This window comes from Molothrus aeneus, chromosome 11, assembly GCF_037042795.1.
Source record: "Molothrus aeneus isolate 106 chromosome 11, BPBGC_Maene_1.0, whole genome shotgun sequence".
NCBI classification, from domain to species: Eukaryota; Metazoa; Chordata; class Aves; order Passeriformes; family Icteridae; genus Molothrus; species Molothrus aeneus.
This window is the reverse complement of record NC_089656.1, coordinates 5,239,292-5,255,769: the sequence shown is the minus strand read 5'-3', so window position 1 is coordinate 5,255,769 and position 16,478 is coordinate 5,239,292.

Below are 16,478 nucleotides of genomic sequence, written 5' to 3'. Positions count from 1 at the left end.
GCGGTTACCGGGCAACCGCGGCACCGAGCCTGGGGCCGGGCCGGGCTGGGCCGCGCTGCTTTGCAGAGGACATTGGCACTTTTGCTGCTGACTTGACTTTAGTGCTTTCTGAAGGGTCTTTCTGTATTTATGAAAGTTTAAAATGTGGTGATAAAGGCACCTATGGCAGGTCTATACACTGCTCTTTGTATAGCACTAGGATGCTCTTTGTATAGCACTAGGATGGCTGGAGCCCCAGCAGGGGCTGAGGGAGCTGGGCAGGGGCTGAGCCTGGAGCAAAGGAGGCTCAGGGGGGCCCTTGTGGCTCTGCACAACTCCCTGCCAGGAGGGGACAGCCGGGGGGTCGGGCTGTGCTCCCAGGGACAGGGACAGGAGCAGAGGGAACGGCCTCAGGCTGGGCTCAGGGTGGGCACCAACAGGAATTTCCCCATGGAAAGGCTGCTCAGGCCTTGGCAGGGGCTGCCCAGGGAGCTTTGCAGTGCCCATCCCTGCAGGTGTCCCAGGAAGGGCTGGAGGTGGCACTCAGGGCTCTGGGCTGGGGACAAGGTGGGCATCGGGCGCAGCTGGGACTCCGTGGGCTGGGAGGGATTTTCCAATGTCATTGGCTCTCTGACATGAGGTACATTTTACATATGGAATAGACAAAACAATAGTTTTATGTATTAGATAGTAAATGTGTAGAATGGTCACTTTATTAGCACAGTTCCATAGGAGCATGGATTGCTTTTTCACCCCATGTAGATCTGAAACAATTGCAGAGGAGCTTGGAAATCTACTTGGGTATTTTTAAAGCACAGGAAATGAAAAAAACAAGCTGGAGTATAAAGAACACGATTTGACAGGTTTGGTGGAGAAAATATGCTTCAGTGCCCTAAAGAAAAGCTCCCTGACAGGGGCCCTAGCTTTTCCTTGATGGAGAGGGTTATGCTGTGCTATCCTGGGATGTGGTTGGGAATGGTGTTCCAAGGAAACAAGTGCACACTTACTTACCAGAGTAACATTGGAGGCACTAAAGCTTTGGGGACAGTAGAGATCTCAGCAAAGGTTTTTGTAGGAACACTGTGTGTGTTCACCTTCCTGCAGATAATGCAGAGGGAATTTGAGAAATATATTGTGCAAAAGAACAACAGCACAGATTATTAAAATAATACTGGTAAGGTGAAATTTAGTTACTTGTCAGAAAACCCAGAACAAGGATAACTACCATGTAAAAGAACTTTTAGCCGTTTCCTGTGAAATATTTTACACTCAGCATGTGTGACTGACACTACAAGTCAGTAAAGCCCCTTCTTGTCTGTCACAGACCTGACTCTTTGACTGGATTTGTTTTATAAGCTAAAATTTTATGTTGCTCACTTCATCATAAAGAGGAGGGTTGAGGCACACAGGTATACAACAAATTGTTGTGAGTGGAATCACAGGTCTTACTACTCCAGATAGCCTTGTGATATGAGTAAAAAAAAAAAAAAAAGGTTCCAAAGCATGTAAAAGAAAAATAAAAACAACTTGAAGTTGAAAGCTGTGATTGCAGAAGTGAGTTGTGTTTCTGTGTATTGAGAATTAAAGGCAGCACAGAGGAAGTGAGAGAGGAGGTGCTGCATTGTCCCCTAGGACTGAAGGAGACCCTGGGAGCTTTAAAGAGGCACCAGAGCTCTGATAGCAGGTGAATCAGACTGAGTGAATAATGAGCCATTTCAGTAATGAGCGAGAGCCAGCGGTTGGTTGGTGTTTGAGCCAAGCCCTATGAGTTCCAATAAAACATCCAGCTAAATTTGACCTCTCCACTTAGAAGAGAGGGAGTAGGGAAGGAAAGAAAAAGAAAACTACAGAAACCACCAAACATCAGACAAGCAAACCAACCACGTTCTTTCTGTAGGCAAAGGAAAACAAACCATTTTCATTGGATTCCACAAATGTACCATCCTGCCTTGGAGAAGAACCATAAAACTGCAGCTGTATCATATATTTTTTTTTCTTTATGCAGCAGTTAAACATACTCATATTCACTTGAAAAATGAACCATCAACTTTCTGTAGCTGTTAGCTGTGCATTCCTTGAAGACATCCTCAGCTTTGCCCTTTTCAGCTGGGTGATTTGCACTGAGTTAAATTCTCCTGTGGATTCCCCTGGTCTGTGGTTTCTCACAGCAGACCACTGTGCTTCCTTTGGAGCCATTTCACCATCCTAATTAAATTTGTGGTCAGGCTTATTTTGCTGTTATTTGCTTCACAGAATCAAACATTTACGAGTTTGGTGTCTGCTCATGAGTGCACTAAAAGAAACTGCTTGAATTAAACAAAAACATGAAGTTTGTTCTGTGGTTTGAAGTGCAAACATGATTACCAACTTCACCAGTCACCGCTGATTTTAATAGAGTGGTATAACTGCTACAGTAAGTGCTTAACTCTAAATTGCACATTTTTGGAAAGGAGACCTGTTCAGTGGGAATTCTTTGTGTTTCAGGGTAAAGGTTGAAAATTTCTTAAAAAATGCAGACTGAAATAAAAGTTATAATTTTCTTTTTGTTTGAAGTTGATTTTTGCTTTGAATGGAAATGTCACAACTCTTCTCTTAAAAACTCTCTGAAAACTGTCTCATTCATGTTTTGAGGTGGTTTTCTCAGTCCTCAGTGTTTCATTTCAGAAAAATTAGCAGGTTTTTTATTATAGTAACACTATTTTAATCCTATCTAAAATGATCAGAAGTATTTAAAAAATCCTTGTTGTCTTAAAACACTTATGAACTGATTATTTGAGACACATTTCCCAGATCTGGCTTGAGGCTCAGCTGTTTGCATTCAGGTGATTGTTGGCACTGTGACCAACTTGAAGTTGGAAATATATTTTTAATGGAAACAAATAAATCCATATTCTTAAGGAATAGAAAAACCATGCTAATGTTTATTTGGTTTAAGTTATGGAAAGAAACAGGCTGTGCAGTTACTGAAAAGAGCTGTTTATTCATAAAGTTATGATCCTAGGAGCTCACCGAAGCCCATATGGTATTTATCCATCTCTAATGGGGGATTTAGCTATTTCTTGCAATTGAGTTTTAAGAGCAAATATTGTGTTTGTGATAATATTGTGCAGAGAACTGGAATTTGGATTAATGGTGAGGACAGTCCTTAGCAGAACTGCAGACTGAAGCAAAGCTGTGGAAAGCTGGAAGAATGGCTCCAAGGATGGCAAAGCACTTGAGGAGGCTGGGTAAAATGATTGCTGTGTTCCAGACATGTTGCTTAGTTTGGCATCTAACACTTTCTCAAGGACAGATAAATTCTATAATAGCCACTTCAAGAGATGGAGAACATCATGAGGGAAAAAGAGAGTGCAAGAAAATTAAGCTCAGTATAAAACACATTTTAAGTGATGAAGATTTTAGTTTGCCATTCCTCTTGCAATCAAAAAATTCTTAAAATGTGAACTTGCTTAATTAGACATATCTACACAAATTAATATTTTGTCTAGTGTTGACAAAAGTCATCACATGAACCACAACAAAGTACCCAGAACTGATGAAAAATGTAACATTTATTGCGCAGTTCTCACAGGGCAAGATGGATTTTTACATTTATTCAGTGACTCTAACTGTGTTAATTCTTTGTTGGTCCATATTTACTGTTGACCAAAGTGGACTCATGGCTGTTGACATGTATAACAAGATGTGAGGTTTTTATCTAACTAGGTTTATTTTTTTTCTAAGCAATTGGATGGACCCCTGCAAGTTGTGTGCAATTGGAAATGACCTAAGGTTTGAAACATGATCTTTACTTGTTGTTCTTGTGAACTGCAGGCTACACAAATGAGACTGCATGATCCTTTATGTCTCAGTTTGATCATTTAGGTTTTGGTTGTTTTGGGGTTTTTTTAAGCTTTCTCAGGCACTGCTTGGAAGGAATCCAGTTTGTGTGATTGGTGTCTGAAGCCTGTCTCTTGATAATAAATATGATTAGGTCTTATCTGTGCCTCTTGTTTGTTTTGTTTCTGTCATTTACAGTTGTTTTTAGCAATTTGTACATTGCTCAAACAGCACCAGGTGTCAATTCAAGCATTTTTACTTGGGCATATCTGTGTCATCTGATCTCCTAGGGTAGGGACCATAAAAGGGCTTACAACATTTCTGTGAAGGGGATGTTTTGGGCTTGCAATCTCTGCAGCTACTTTAAATAAGTTATTTGACTTCTTTGTGTCCTCACAATGTGCTGGAGTTGAATTGCCTGGAGTTACACACACCTGGTGCTGCTGGGCAACCTTATCACAGTTTCTGGATGGTTCTCTCCCTCTGTACAGCAGTTATAATGAATACTGTTTAATGAAGCATCCCTCTACTGATTTGTTTTTATTAATATGGCCTAGAAAAGTGACAGTCAATATCATTAAATATTTTTATCCTTCTTGGATAAAAGTAGCAGGGTGGATATTAATTGAACAAATAAAAAAGCTTTATGAAACATTGTTATATAGATATCTATGTACTTGTTGGGCAGGCATTGAATCAGCTCACCTGTGATATGCCTCACAACCCTTGCAGCAACTGCTATGCTGGTGTAGAAAAAAAAATTCATATGCAAGTTATTTCTCTCAGGTTTGTTGCTCAAACCTCTCATTTACCGTCTCAAAACAAATATGTTTCTTTGTGAAGCTTAAATTATGTTACTAGCTTTTTTATTATCATTTTTCACTAACTTAAGAAAGCTTCTTCATGCAATAGACTTCAGTAAAGATGTTTGCATAAGAATTATGGGAGCAAAAAAAGGTTTAGAAACTTTCTTACTAGAAAAAAAATTGCTGTGTTTGGGTTTTTTCTCTTTTTTTTTTTTTCCTCTCTAAGCAATTATTTTGTTGTAGTACCACTGTTAGTTCCTTGAAGCTTTTTCTGGAAAGAGTAATTCCATCATGATCATTTCCATATGTTTTGTAAAAAGAAATAGCTATCTGTACTCAATTTGTTTCAACAATGTGCATTTAAATATTCATGATATATTTAGCATGGACACAGGTACGAAGTGTGTCTTTATGCCTTGTAAATAAATGCTTTTCCTGTTTTCTGGTCAATTCCATGCTCTAAGCCTATCTGAGACACCATTCTGTTGAAATCTTAGCTGACATGTTTTCTTTTCTGCCTTTTTATAACATTTCATTGGTCTGGGTCTTGAATTATAACACATTCCTCAGTCTGATTTATTTTGTTATTTTATTTTCTAAACTGTGTCATCACCACAGTCTCCTAATATGTACAGAGTAAAAAAGAAAGGAACCTAGAGCTTTTTTCCAACCTGTCTTCCAAAACTGGCAACACCAGGCAGGAGACTGGCATTGGCATGTACTGTTCTCCAAATATTCTCCAGGGTATGCCCAGTGTGAGGAGCCCCTGGTCTGTGTAAAAATATCATAACCAGTGACTGTGACAGATTTCCTCAGGGAATCTGAGGACATAGAGAAATTTTGTCTAAATTCTGCTGCACTCTGACCATCTGGATGTGGGATGGTCCTGTTGGAGCCAGGGTTACACTGGTTGCTGGCTGTGAAGACTCAAATGTCTCATTGTCACATAGTGAGACACAGCTCACGTTTCCTGTTGCCTTTTTCAGAGAAGAGAATGTTTCTGTTCTGAGAAATGCACTGGATTTTCCTTCAAGTGTTTCTGAAGGAGGAGGAAAAAGGCATTACACTGCCATGTAGGCTGATTTCCCAAGCCCACACTTATCTGGCAGTAAATACTTGGACAGGAGTAAGATGATGTTGTGAAAGTAAATCTTTATACCTCAACAGATGGCAATAAGCAGCCTAAATATGAGGTAAGTGCATCAGATGTTTGACTTTACTCTGAGAAGAAGACTTATGCAGTTATATTCTACCTGAAAAGGAAATACCTAAATACCTTTCCTAATCTAGATCCGTGCCACATTAATTTTCAAAGGCAGACAAGATCTCTGTTGCACTCTGACGTAGATTATTGGTTCTCCTGAGCAGGAGGCATGTAAAAAGTAACAAAAGGGAATAGGCTCCTATTGAATTTACCAGACAAGTTGATAAATTTCATGTGAAAAGGGAGGTTGGAAGTATAAATATGTTCTACATCCTTTCCATGACAGCTATGGAATATTTATTAAAAATGGAGTCATAAAGCAGGAATAATCTTCCCCATGACCTCACTGTGACAAACTGGCTTTCTAATTCTTGCTGAGTGCTGATTATTATTTGGCTAACACTCTGAGCTGAAGATGAAGCATGTGTTAAGTTGCAAGAATTCTTACAAATAGGCTGAGCTAATTCCAGAAGGGCAATTTTAAATACTCATTCATTCTTTTACTTGTTGGAGTATTTTTTCTTAAGCACATGCTGAAAACCTTGAGGCAAACATTATAAATGCACTTGCCCATTTAAGCATTGTGCAGTGCCTGGTCCAGGGAAGCAGTGGGGTTACTGGGATTGGTCACAGGCTAGGAAAGGCACTTTCATTAAACACCTTTTGGAGGTGATAACGCTTATAAACTTGCTTCAGTTTTTATTAACTCAGAGAGGATGCTGCTGGTGAAGGCAGCTCACAAATACACTATAATATGAAGGAGTTAAGGGGTTCCTTGTTGGGTTTTATCACCTCACCTGCAGGAAGCATTTGAACTGTGTTTATGGAGACTTTGCTCATGGAAAGAGACAAGGATCCTGCTTCTCATAGCAGTGCAGCTGCTGTGTGTACATCTCTAGTGCTTTCAGAGGCTTGGGGAGAGCTACAGTGATCTCACAGGCAGAAAGATGAAGTCATTAATTGAAGAGTTTTGCCATCCTTCACGCAAGGTTTCCCCTGTGGATCATCCTGATTATTGCACCATGACCTGAATTAAGCCTAAGGTACTTCTGGTGTGTATTTGCTCTTCAGAAAAGAGCCCCCAGAAGTGTCTGTCTGTAACCAGAGCATCTCCTCTCCAGACCAGAACCAAAGCCAGCCCTCCTGGTGTGCCTGGCACAGACTCTCCTCTGCTGGGGTTTCCACTGACACATTTTAATCCAGCAGGCAGCTCATACCACTCAGATCTACCAGAACAATTGTCTCGTGGTTCCACACCTGCCTTGTGTCCCATGATGTGTTTTTCCAGCCCCACCTTTCCCCAGTTCCTCCTACACAGCAATGAGCTCCAGCCACAGCACCTCAATAAGGTCTTTGTTCCCATGTTTTCAGGGCCTGCTACTGTCAGCCTTTTCCTGCTCTGTTCCACAGCCCTCCTGATGTGCAATTATAGCAACAAGGGGAGAAAAGGTAAAAACTTTACAGGCAACTGCTACTGAGCAGCAAGGATAGCACACTTCTGAGGATGGTTGTTTATAGCATTTCTTCTGATAGTGTCCAAAAATGTATAAAGGAAGGGTTTATCATTCCTTTTGTAATAACCTAAAACCTGTCACTTGCTTTCAAAGATTTTGCATGTGACATAAGACTTTCTCCAGAAGTTATTCTACATCTCCTCATAAGGTTGGTTTCTGTGATACAACAATTCACTGCTGAAATTAGGACCACTGGGGGAGATCACTGGAGAGAATTGTCTCACACGGAGACTGTAAAACGTCAATGGAATGAGCAAATACCTCTTTTAAGTTCTAGATGAGCTGTGGGAAGTTTTTCTTCCTATGAAATTTCACAGACAGCTTGAATTTGAATCTCTTAAATCTGTGAAAATGGAGACAGAGGTTGGGCTTTTTTTTTACCTCACCAAAATATGAGACTTTCTTCAAAACTAGGTAGGCTCAGCATTGAGCAACACTGACAGAGAGAAATGCCATCTGCAGGCTCACTAATGGGGTTCATTGGCTCTGTCCTCTGAGCACTGCATTTTTATCAATGCAAGCACTCCACTCGTCCAGGCAGTGGGAGGAAACAGCAGCTCCATCTGAGCTTCTCAGGTGGGTCATCCTTCCTCCTGGTTATGAAAACTGTGACATCTTCATGTCTCAGAGGTTATTTGCATGAAAATGGAACAAATCAGTTTTTTTCTAGCAAGTCATCCAGCAAATGTAAGGGTTTGTTTCTTGTGTTTTTGATATGGCTTTGCCCCTCAGGCATGTCCTGCTTGCAGATCACCTCTTCCCAGCACATGCTGCATTGGTGTGGTTGGTGCAGCTCGAGGGAATTTGTCAAAAAACTCAGGCAAATCCTAATTATATTTGTGTTCTTGTGTATCTCATGTTCACAGGACAACACAAAAAAAAAAGCCATAAAAAAAAGCCATATGCTTTCCTGCTACCATTGGTTACTCTGCCACAGGCTGTCAGTATGTCAGATTTGAAAAAATTAAAGCATAGTAAAAGAATTGCCAGTAAATGTTTGATTTTTTAGGCTTGGGAGCATTCTGTCAATGTGCAATGTGATTCCTGTAAAATGGCTTCACTCTGACATCAGAGGTGAATTTCTAGTATTTCCATGCTTCAAGTTCCCAGCAGCTTCAGTTGTATTCCCATGTTCTTGCCTGCCCTTAAAATTAAAGAATAAACCTGCAGTTAGTTCATCAGGGATAGAAACAATAATATAACCCAAACTCAGGGTTATGAAAGGTCAATGAAGACTTATAAAGGAATGTTCTGTAGTTAAAATCTGGGAAGCAATAAAATTCACCAAACTGTCCTATGCAAGAGAATTCATGGCTGTAGTTTTGCCAGTCTGCTCAGGGTATTTTCTAGAGGCTTTGGGGATACCAAGTTTCACTTTACAGGGGTTGTTCACAGGAGATGATGGAACATCTCTTTATAAATTAGAGGACCCTGGGGAGATATGTTTGCTCTGAATCATTAAAGGTTAAACCCACAATCACAAAATATTCAATCAAGTCCTGCCTTATTTTCAAACCACAGAAAAATGGATGCAGCTTAATGGTTATTCATATGAGAAGTCTGCTATTTTTCCAAGGGTACACAAAGCTGATTGGCTTTCAGTTCCTTGAATCCTTTCCGTCCCTGACAAGATCTTTCACTTCATACAGAGGAGCAATGGTATTGAACAAATTGTCAAATTAACAGAAGCCCTAGAACAAACCTGCAGCTATGCCTGAACCTATCACCATTGTTTCTACATGCTTCAATTATGCAAAATCTTACAAATTGTTTTACATTCTTGTAATTCTGTAATGTGTTATGGCCATTAAGGGGCACTCCATGAGGTGATTCTGCTGACAAGGTTGTGTGAGAACAGAAGATCATGGAGGAAGAAAAACAACAAGCTCTGAATCAGGCTTCACGGAGAGATGTTCCACCAGAGCAGGTGTCTGTCAGGAACAGGGCTCCCACACTTTCAGAGACCTCTAGATACATATTGGGAGCACACAGACACACTACTCCAGGGGTTAGGTACTTGGGAAGACTTTTCCAGGGATCATCACTGAAAAGATTTTAAATACACAGTGTAGAAATTAGCGTCATACATACCTGAGAGAAAAATGTATCTGCATATTTAACACAGAGGAAATATATTTTATACATCCCCAAAAAGCAATATCTTCTTCATGGTCTGACTGGCATGAATTTTACTCGTGCTTCAGGTGAATAACAGCAAGAACGATCTGTGCAGACAGGAATCTCAGTGCAGCCATGGCTTCAGAGTCAGAGGAACTGCTGCAGGTCTGAGAATTTTGATAGCTGTGATCACTTGTATGCCACTGCCTTAATACAACAGCACTGAGCTGCTCTGCCTCTTTGGACAAATTTAATATACAACTTTTAATCTAATGTCATTGCTTTTCTCATAAAGAAAGAGAAAGTCTTGTGATTTTACTAATAAGTTCTGTGTGGATATGTGTACTGAACAGGAGGAATCATGAAGGCTGTGGAGACTGTCCATTTAAAGAACCTTGTGTGTATTTTAACAATAGGTGGATGCGTATTGCTGGGTAAAATTCCTTGCTGTATTAGAAAGAAGATAAAAAATAAGCACAAAAACCCAGCATGGGGGAAGACAACTCCCAGCACCGAGCTGGAAACCTCAGAGGCTGTGGAAGTGACTGGCAGAAGTTCAGGCCCAAATGTCACAGGCAGCACCTGCAAGTGCTGAATTCCAGCAGCAGGGAAGTGCTGGGAAGCAGTGGCCATTTGGGGGACACTTGTGGGTGGCCTCCGGTGGAGGAGAAGGATGACACTGCAGTGGAGACATTTCAGAAGGTTTATGGGCTGTAAGTCTGTCCAACAGCTGGAGCTTAATATTGTAAGTTACAATTTTCCAGACTCCTTGATCAGGCATTTAGAAACCAAGGAACAAACAAAACACAAAACAAAAAAAACATTCAAAAGTCATTTCAAGATCTAGAATGACCCCTTGAGATGTCGCATAAAACACTGCAGTGAACACAAGCCATTCAGGGCCAGATTGAGGCTTGTTACACTTAATGATGTTTAAACCCATAGCACACACATAAAAAATATCAAATCAAGAGCCCAGGCTTAAAAATGCTCAGGGTCAAGAAAGGAGAAATCCCACAAGAAAGAATTGCAGGACTTTGCTAACTATGACAACCAATATCTGTTATGCTGAAGTGGATTAAATAATTCTAGTATTTGTAAATAACTCCTTAGAGCAAACTGGGTGTCGACATAATTTCAATTCTCAAGGAGTAATTTACTGTAAACTATTAATATCTATGGCTAGGAACTGGGGAGGTGAAGGACTGTGCTTTAGAGATACCCCAGTTCTTTAGTGCCAACACCTTAAATATCTGAGCTGCAAGTGAGACACTGAAAAGTGCCTGTCTCTTGTCTGGGCACTGTCACAGAACACCATGGCAGCAAATCCCTCCATGGGTACAGAAAAGAAGAAGAAGGAGGTTTGAGGAGGCAGCAGTCAGGCTCTCTGCAGCTGGGGTGGAGCCACCTTCCATCTGGGAATGCCCTCGGGCTCTGCTGAGCTGCCATCAGGATTTAGCCCCTCTTGCCCTCCAAGGAAGGCAGAGAGATCTGAGTTCACATCCCACTTGCTGGGCTAAGAGCAGAGCTGCTGCTGGCTGTGGGAGTTATGATAAAGGGGTTGTAATTCTCCTCTGGAATGAATAAATAAGTACTGTTTCTGCTCCTCCACAGATTTGGTGTGTAACCTCTATGCATATGTGCAGCTCGTACACAGAATCACACCATATGAGCAGAGCGGCTCTCTGGGGTATGGAAAGTAAGAAATCAGTAAATGGCCACAGCCCCACATGCCTGGGGCGTTCAGAACCAGAGCTCTGAGGGCTGGAGGACAGCAAATTCTTAAGGAAGAGGGAGAAACTGGGACACAGGAGCAGCAAGCAGTGTGAAAGGGAAAGGAAGGGAGCACAGCATGGCACCTCAGTGCGACTGAATGTTTTCTGAGAGCCGAGCCATGTTGAGCTGAGGAAGATTTTGAGTGAGACCTAATTAAAATCATCTGGCCCTCATGAGAGAGGTTTCTTTTCCTTGCAATTATTTTGTGTGTGTGTCAAGGATATTTAATTAGGCATGTAGAGCTGATGTTTCTAAGAGGAATTCAAAACACATTCATAGCTATTTTTAATATGTTATTACATTGTTAGGCTTGGGGATTACAAACACTTCAAGTCCATAAGAACAAAGAAACTGTATGGCCAAGTCTGCAGCAGTGGATCAGGACTGACATGATCTGCAGCCCAGGCAGCTCTCTGTTTTGGTAGAGTTTTGGGAGGCAATAAATATCTAAGTAGAAACTCTACAGCATCCCAAACAGAGAATCATCATCTTCTGTGACCTACTCACCCCCTTGCACCCAATCTATGGCATACTGAAGCTGGATGGAACTTTGGTGAACCACAATTTTGACAAGGTTTTCCACTAGTATCTTAATTTTTTGTTTCAGATTATTTTTTTTTAAATTTTCCTTTCAGTGATCCCATTTATAACTAGAGACCATCTGGGAACTTCATAGCAAAAGGCAATTTAGCAAGCAGTGGTTAATAGGTAACCACTGGACTGATGAGGTGCTGACTCTGGCTGCTTCATTATAATTCCACACATTCTGTGTCCTTCTAGCACAGGGATAAATTTGCATGTTGTGGCTCTGTGAATGCCCAGAGCATGAGACAGTAAGTGTGTAGCTTTATCAGACATCTCCCTGGGGTAATTTTCCAGAAGCAAACTCCGAAAATCATACCTGAATATTTTTTCTGTCGATCCTTACATTAATGATTCTATGAATCACTCTATCCCTCCAGACTTTGCCCCTTTTTTTATATTGCGTGGTGTCCATCATGTCCTGTTTTCAGTCAATAGAAATGTTTTGATTTAGCACTGGGTGCATAAGAAAAAGGTGAGGTGTGTATATATACACACACGCACACACCCACACACATCTATAAATAAAACTATACACATTTTCTTGTTCTGAACAAAATTCTGAAATTCACTAAAACATTAGGCATGTTTTTCAGTGCTTGAACTCTCCCCTATGACATTCACATTCTCTGAACAGAGAGAGACATAATTCTCTCTCTCAGGATTTTTTCCTGGAGAAGCACAGAAGGGAAAACAATTTTTATCTCTGCTTGCTCCTGGTGTTTTGCACCAGTGGAATGTGTTGGGAAGGTTGTTTACCTGAAGTCAGTTCTTAATTGGATTCTGGTGGACATTGTTTATGTTAATTACCTGATCAGGTCCAAGCTGTGTTGACTGTCTGGTCTGCAGACAGTCACGAGTTCTTCAGTTAGTTAGAAGTTAGTAACTAAGCATGATATAGTATGGTGTACTATAGCATAGCATAGCATACTACAGTACAGTATAGTATAGTATCTCTCTTTAATGTAATATAGTATTATGGTAACAAAGTATAGTTCTCATAAAGGGAGTGTTCAGCATTCCATCAGCCTTGTAGTCAGATGCTTCATCATTCCCGTGGTGGGGGTGCCCTGCAATTTCAATACTGCCCCCAACATTACCTTCAAGAATCACAGAGGGATGATAAATCTTATCTCACAGCTCATTAACTGGAGCACCCTTCTGCTCTGCTACTGCCCTGACTGAGGCAAAGCCCCTCTGCACTCATGGCAAAGTTTTGGCAGTGTTTTAGCACTGCGTTTGTAGAGTAACTCCAGCCTCTGTGAGAATTCACGGCATTTCCTTGGAGCTGTTATTTTCTCGCTAAACTCACTAGGTGGCTGTCTAAGAACACACATGAGCTGTGCCCTGCTCTGTTCCTGCTGCATTTCCCACTGGGGCACTGGAGAGCACCCTCTCCCCAGCCACGGCAGGCACCGGCTGCCACTGCCAGGGCAGGGCTCAGGAGACCCAGCCCCACACGCCCTGGGCACCAGATCCCTTGGATTAAACCAGTTTTGTTCTCCAAGGCAGAATTATGTATTTATATCAACCAAGTTCAAACCCTGCTTGAATGAGTTCCTCACAATTTTTCAAATTCTATGAGGTATTTCTAGGAGTTAGGTAAAAATAGGGAATAAGGTGCATAATTAAGGCTGCTTTTTTCTTCCAGTAAACTAGGGCAGTGAGGAAAATCAACTTCCAGAATCTGGAAATTCTGGTTTACATGTGAGGGGACAGACTGAGAAAAGATCTGTACTGTTCACTGAACATTCTTGATGTTCAAGCCCTTGTTGCCAGATGTGGTTTAAGTCTGGCCTGTGTGCACTGATGCTGTGTGGTTATGAATCCTTTAACCTAAGGGAAATTATTTCTGATTAAGATGAGAATTGAACCCCAAGGCTCAGGCTGAGCTGAACTTTGGGAATGCATTTCAGTTTTCCAATGCTTTTCATTGGAAACCCTGACTTGTGAAGGAAAGTATGCATGGATCTATCTCCAGTCCATGTGTCATCCTATTGTCTTCAGTTCCACAGAATATAGAGCAGGGAATTAGACCACACAGCAACGAATGCATCTCTCCAGAGCACCTCTGGATCTGACTTGCATGGTTTGTGCTCCTCTGGACTACCCCACAAAGAGGAGGCAGGGAATTGGCAGTGTCTTTGTCTCTTTGCCTTACTGGGATTGCAGCAAAGCTGAATTGGCACATGGGAATGATCTTAATTGCTTATGCATGGAGAAATGAGGGAGAGGATGGGAGAAAAGAAAGGAATACAAATATTATCTGTACTTGATCAGTTTTTTCCCATCACTGTGTTTTTAACAGGATACTTGCATTCCATGAAGCAATAATTCTTCTTTTAGTTCAGCCTTGTTGAAAAACCCAGATTTACCTGACACTTTAACAGTTTTCAGTTGGAAACGGTGACATGAGATACTTAGTCTGAGGGCTGGGTCAACTCCATATCTTCCAGAAAATCTCAGACTGTGAAATAGTTGTTTCCTGTCATCAGGACACCAAATGCTGATGTACAACTCTCCAGTGCCTTCTGGGAGTTGTAATTTGCTTGTTCTCTGCCCAGCTCTGGTATTTTTTGGCACCTTGCAGCTACACGATACCTTTTCCACGTGGAGATAAATGCATAGTTTTAAACCCTCATTTGCCATAAATCTTATTTTGCATATTTCAAATTTAGCTGAAATAATAACAAATTGCCAAAATGTTTTTGCCTGGCCGTCAGGCAAGTTTGAAAGTTAAATTCTTGGCTCAGAGTCAGACGGATTAATATGAAATGCTAAAACATGATACTGGAGCTGATCAAACCGTGCAACCTACACCTGAGGGGAATTTTTCTCATGGAATTCATAAAAAGGTCCTTATTTTCTCTTGATTAGATCTGACGGTTAAGGTTTGAATAGAAAGCAGCAACTTTTACGTGGACAGCAGTGGGAGCTTTACTGTTCCAAAGCCATAACTTTTAATCAGTGCAGTTCCCTGTCAAAGTGGATTATCCCAGGACACTTCACAACCCACTCTGCTCTCACCCCCCAATGGCTTCAGGGGGGAGCTCTGGAACAGGAGGAGGGAAGCAGTGAAAAAGGGAATGCCGAGAGAGACAGAGCTATGTGCCAAAATGTCTGAAGGTTTCAGGACAGTGTGATTCTCACATTATTGTTACTTTATTTTTTAATCAACTGCTGTTTTTAAAAAGGCAAATCCACTGTTTGCCTTCCTCTTCTGTGTTATTAGTGTGCTGCAGTAAATCAGTTTGGAATCTGAGGTGTAAACTCTCCTTTCAAAGAGTCCTTTGGTAGTAGAGGATGCTGGCTGGGATCCATCCAGTAGGCATGAGGTTCAGAAGGTTAATGAGAAGTTCAGGGAAGAGCGTCTACAAAAGCCAGCACCAAGAACAACCCAGTTCTTGCAGCACTCTCTTGTTGGGCAAAGTGGGATTGTGCAATCTAGGAAGCTGGGGAATTACTTCAGTCTGGCTGTCTCCTGATAAGAAGACATAGCACATAAAGAATAGTTTGGGTGTTTTTTCCACCCTTAATTTTGTTCCTTGCATAAAACAAGATCTAGATAAGCAGTCTGTAATACATCTTGTATTATATCTTGTATATATATGTATGCGGATGAATTTGAATAGCAGTTTCTAAAACTGCCCTGATTAGAGGAATCTCTGAACTAAAAGAAAAGTTTTAGTCTCCCTCTAAGTCACGATCTCTCAGCAGATCAGGGCTGCCAGCAGGATGATTACACATTAACACCAGGACCCACAGCACTTGCCCTTATACAGAAATGAGGTGTGAATTGCTTCTGCCCTAAATAAAATGAACCATTTAACCAAAGGGGATACTGGATATAGTGATCTAGAGAGAGGTGGTTAAATGCTGAAGGTGATCACTGGTTTTAGTAAATCCTGTCTCTGACCACAGCAGGCTGCTATGTCACAGGTATAGAAAAAAAAGAATGAATTTAAATAGGATCCACTCTTCTGTTCCAGTTCTCCTTTCCCATCCTCAACAAAAGCGAAGGACTTGCAAAAACACCATCTGCCACCCTACAGGAGAGTCAATGCAGCAGGTCAAAGATTCCAATTCACAGGAGATTCTAGAAGAGGTTAAAATACGTGCACCAATACCCAGAATCTCTCTGGGATCACCCTATTGAGGCTTTCCACTACTTGAAGGGCTCCAAGAGAGCTGGAAGGAGACTTTGGGCAAGGGCCTGGAGTGACAGGACATGGGGGAATGGCTGCCCACTGACCAAGGGCAGGGATAGCAGTTCTGTGAACTTCTGTATCCTCTGGTGGAGATTTTTCCCAACCTGCACTGAAGCATGAAGGCGCAGGTGCTTTAGCTCTGCCTTACTGTTCACAGCACTACCTTACTATTACCTTACTCTGCCTTAGCACGTCTTTAGTAGCAAGGTTGGTGAAGCTGGGCAGGATTCTCAATAGTGTGCAAGTTCTAGGGTGGAGTCACTGTGCTAAGGAGCAAATGGCATAACTGATGAGTGGGACAGATGTACAGCATGTCTTAGAGAGCTCAGTGCTTGTACCAGCCTGTGGGAGCTGCACTGCTCTGCTCCCCAGTCCATGTGCCAAATGTCACACAGCTCTGCTGGAGGTGGAGATTAACAGGCTAATCCTGACACTTGATTTTACCTGAGAAATAACCTTATACCAAGTTCAT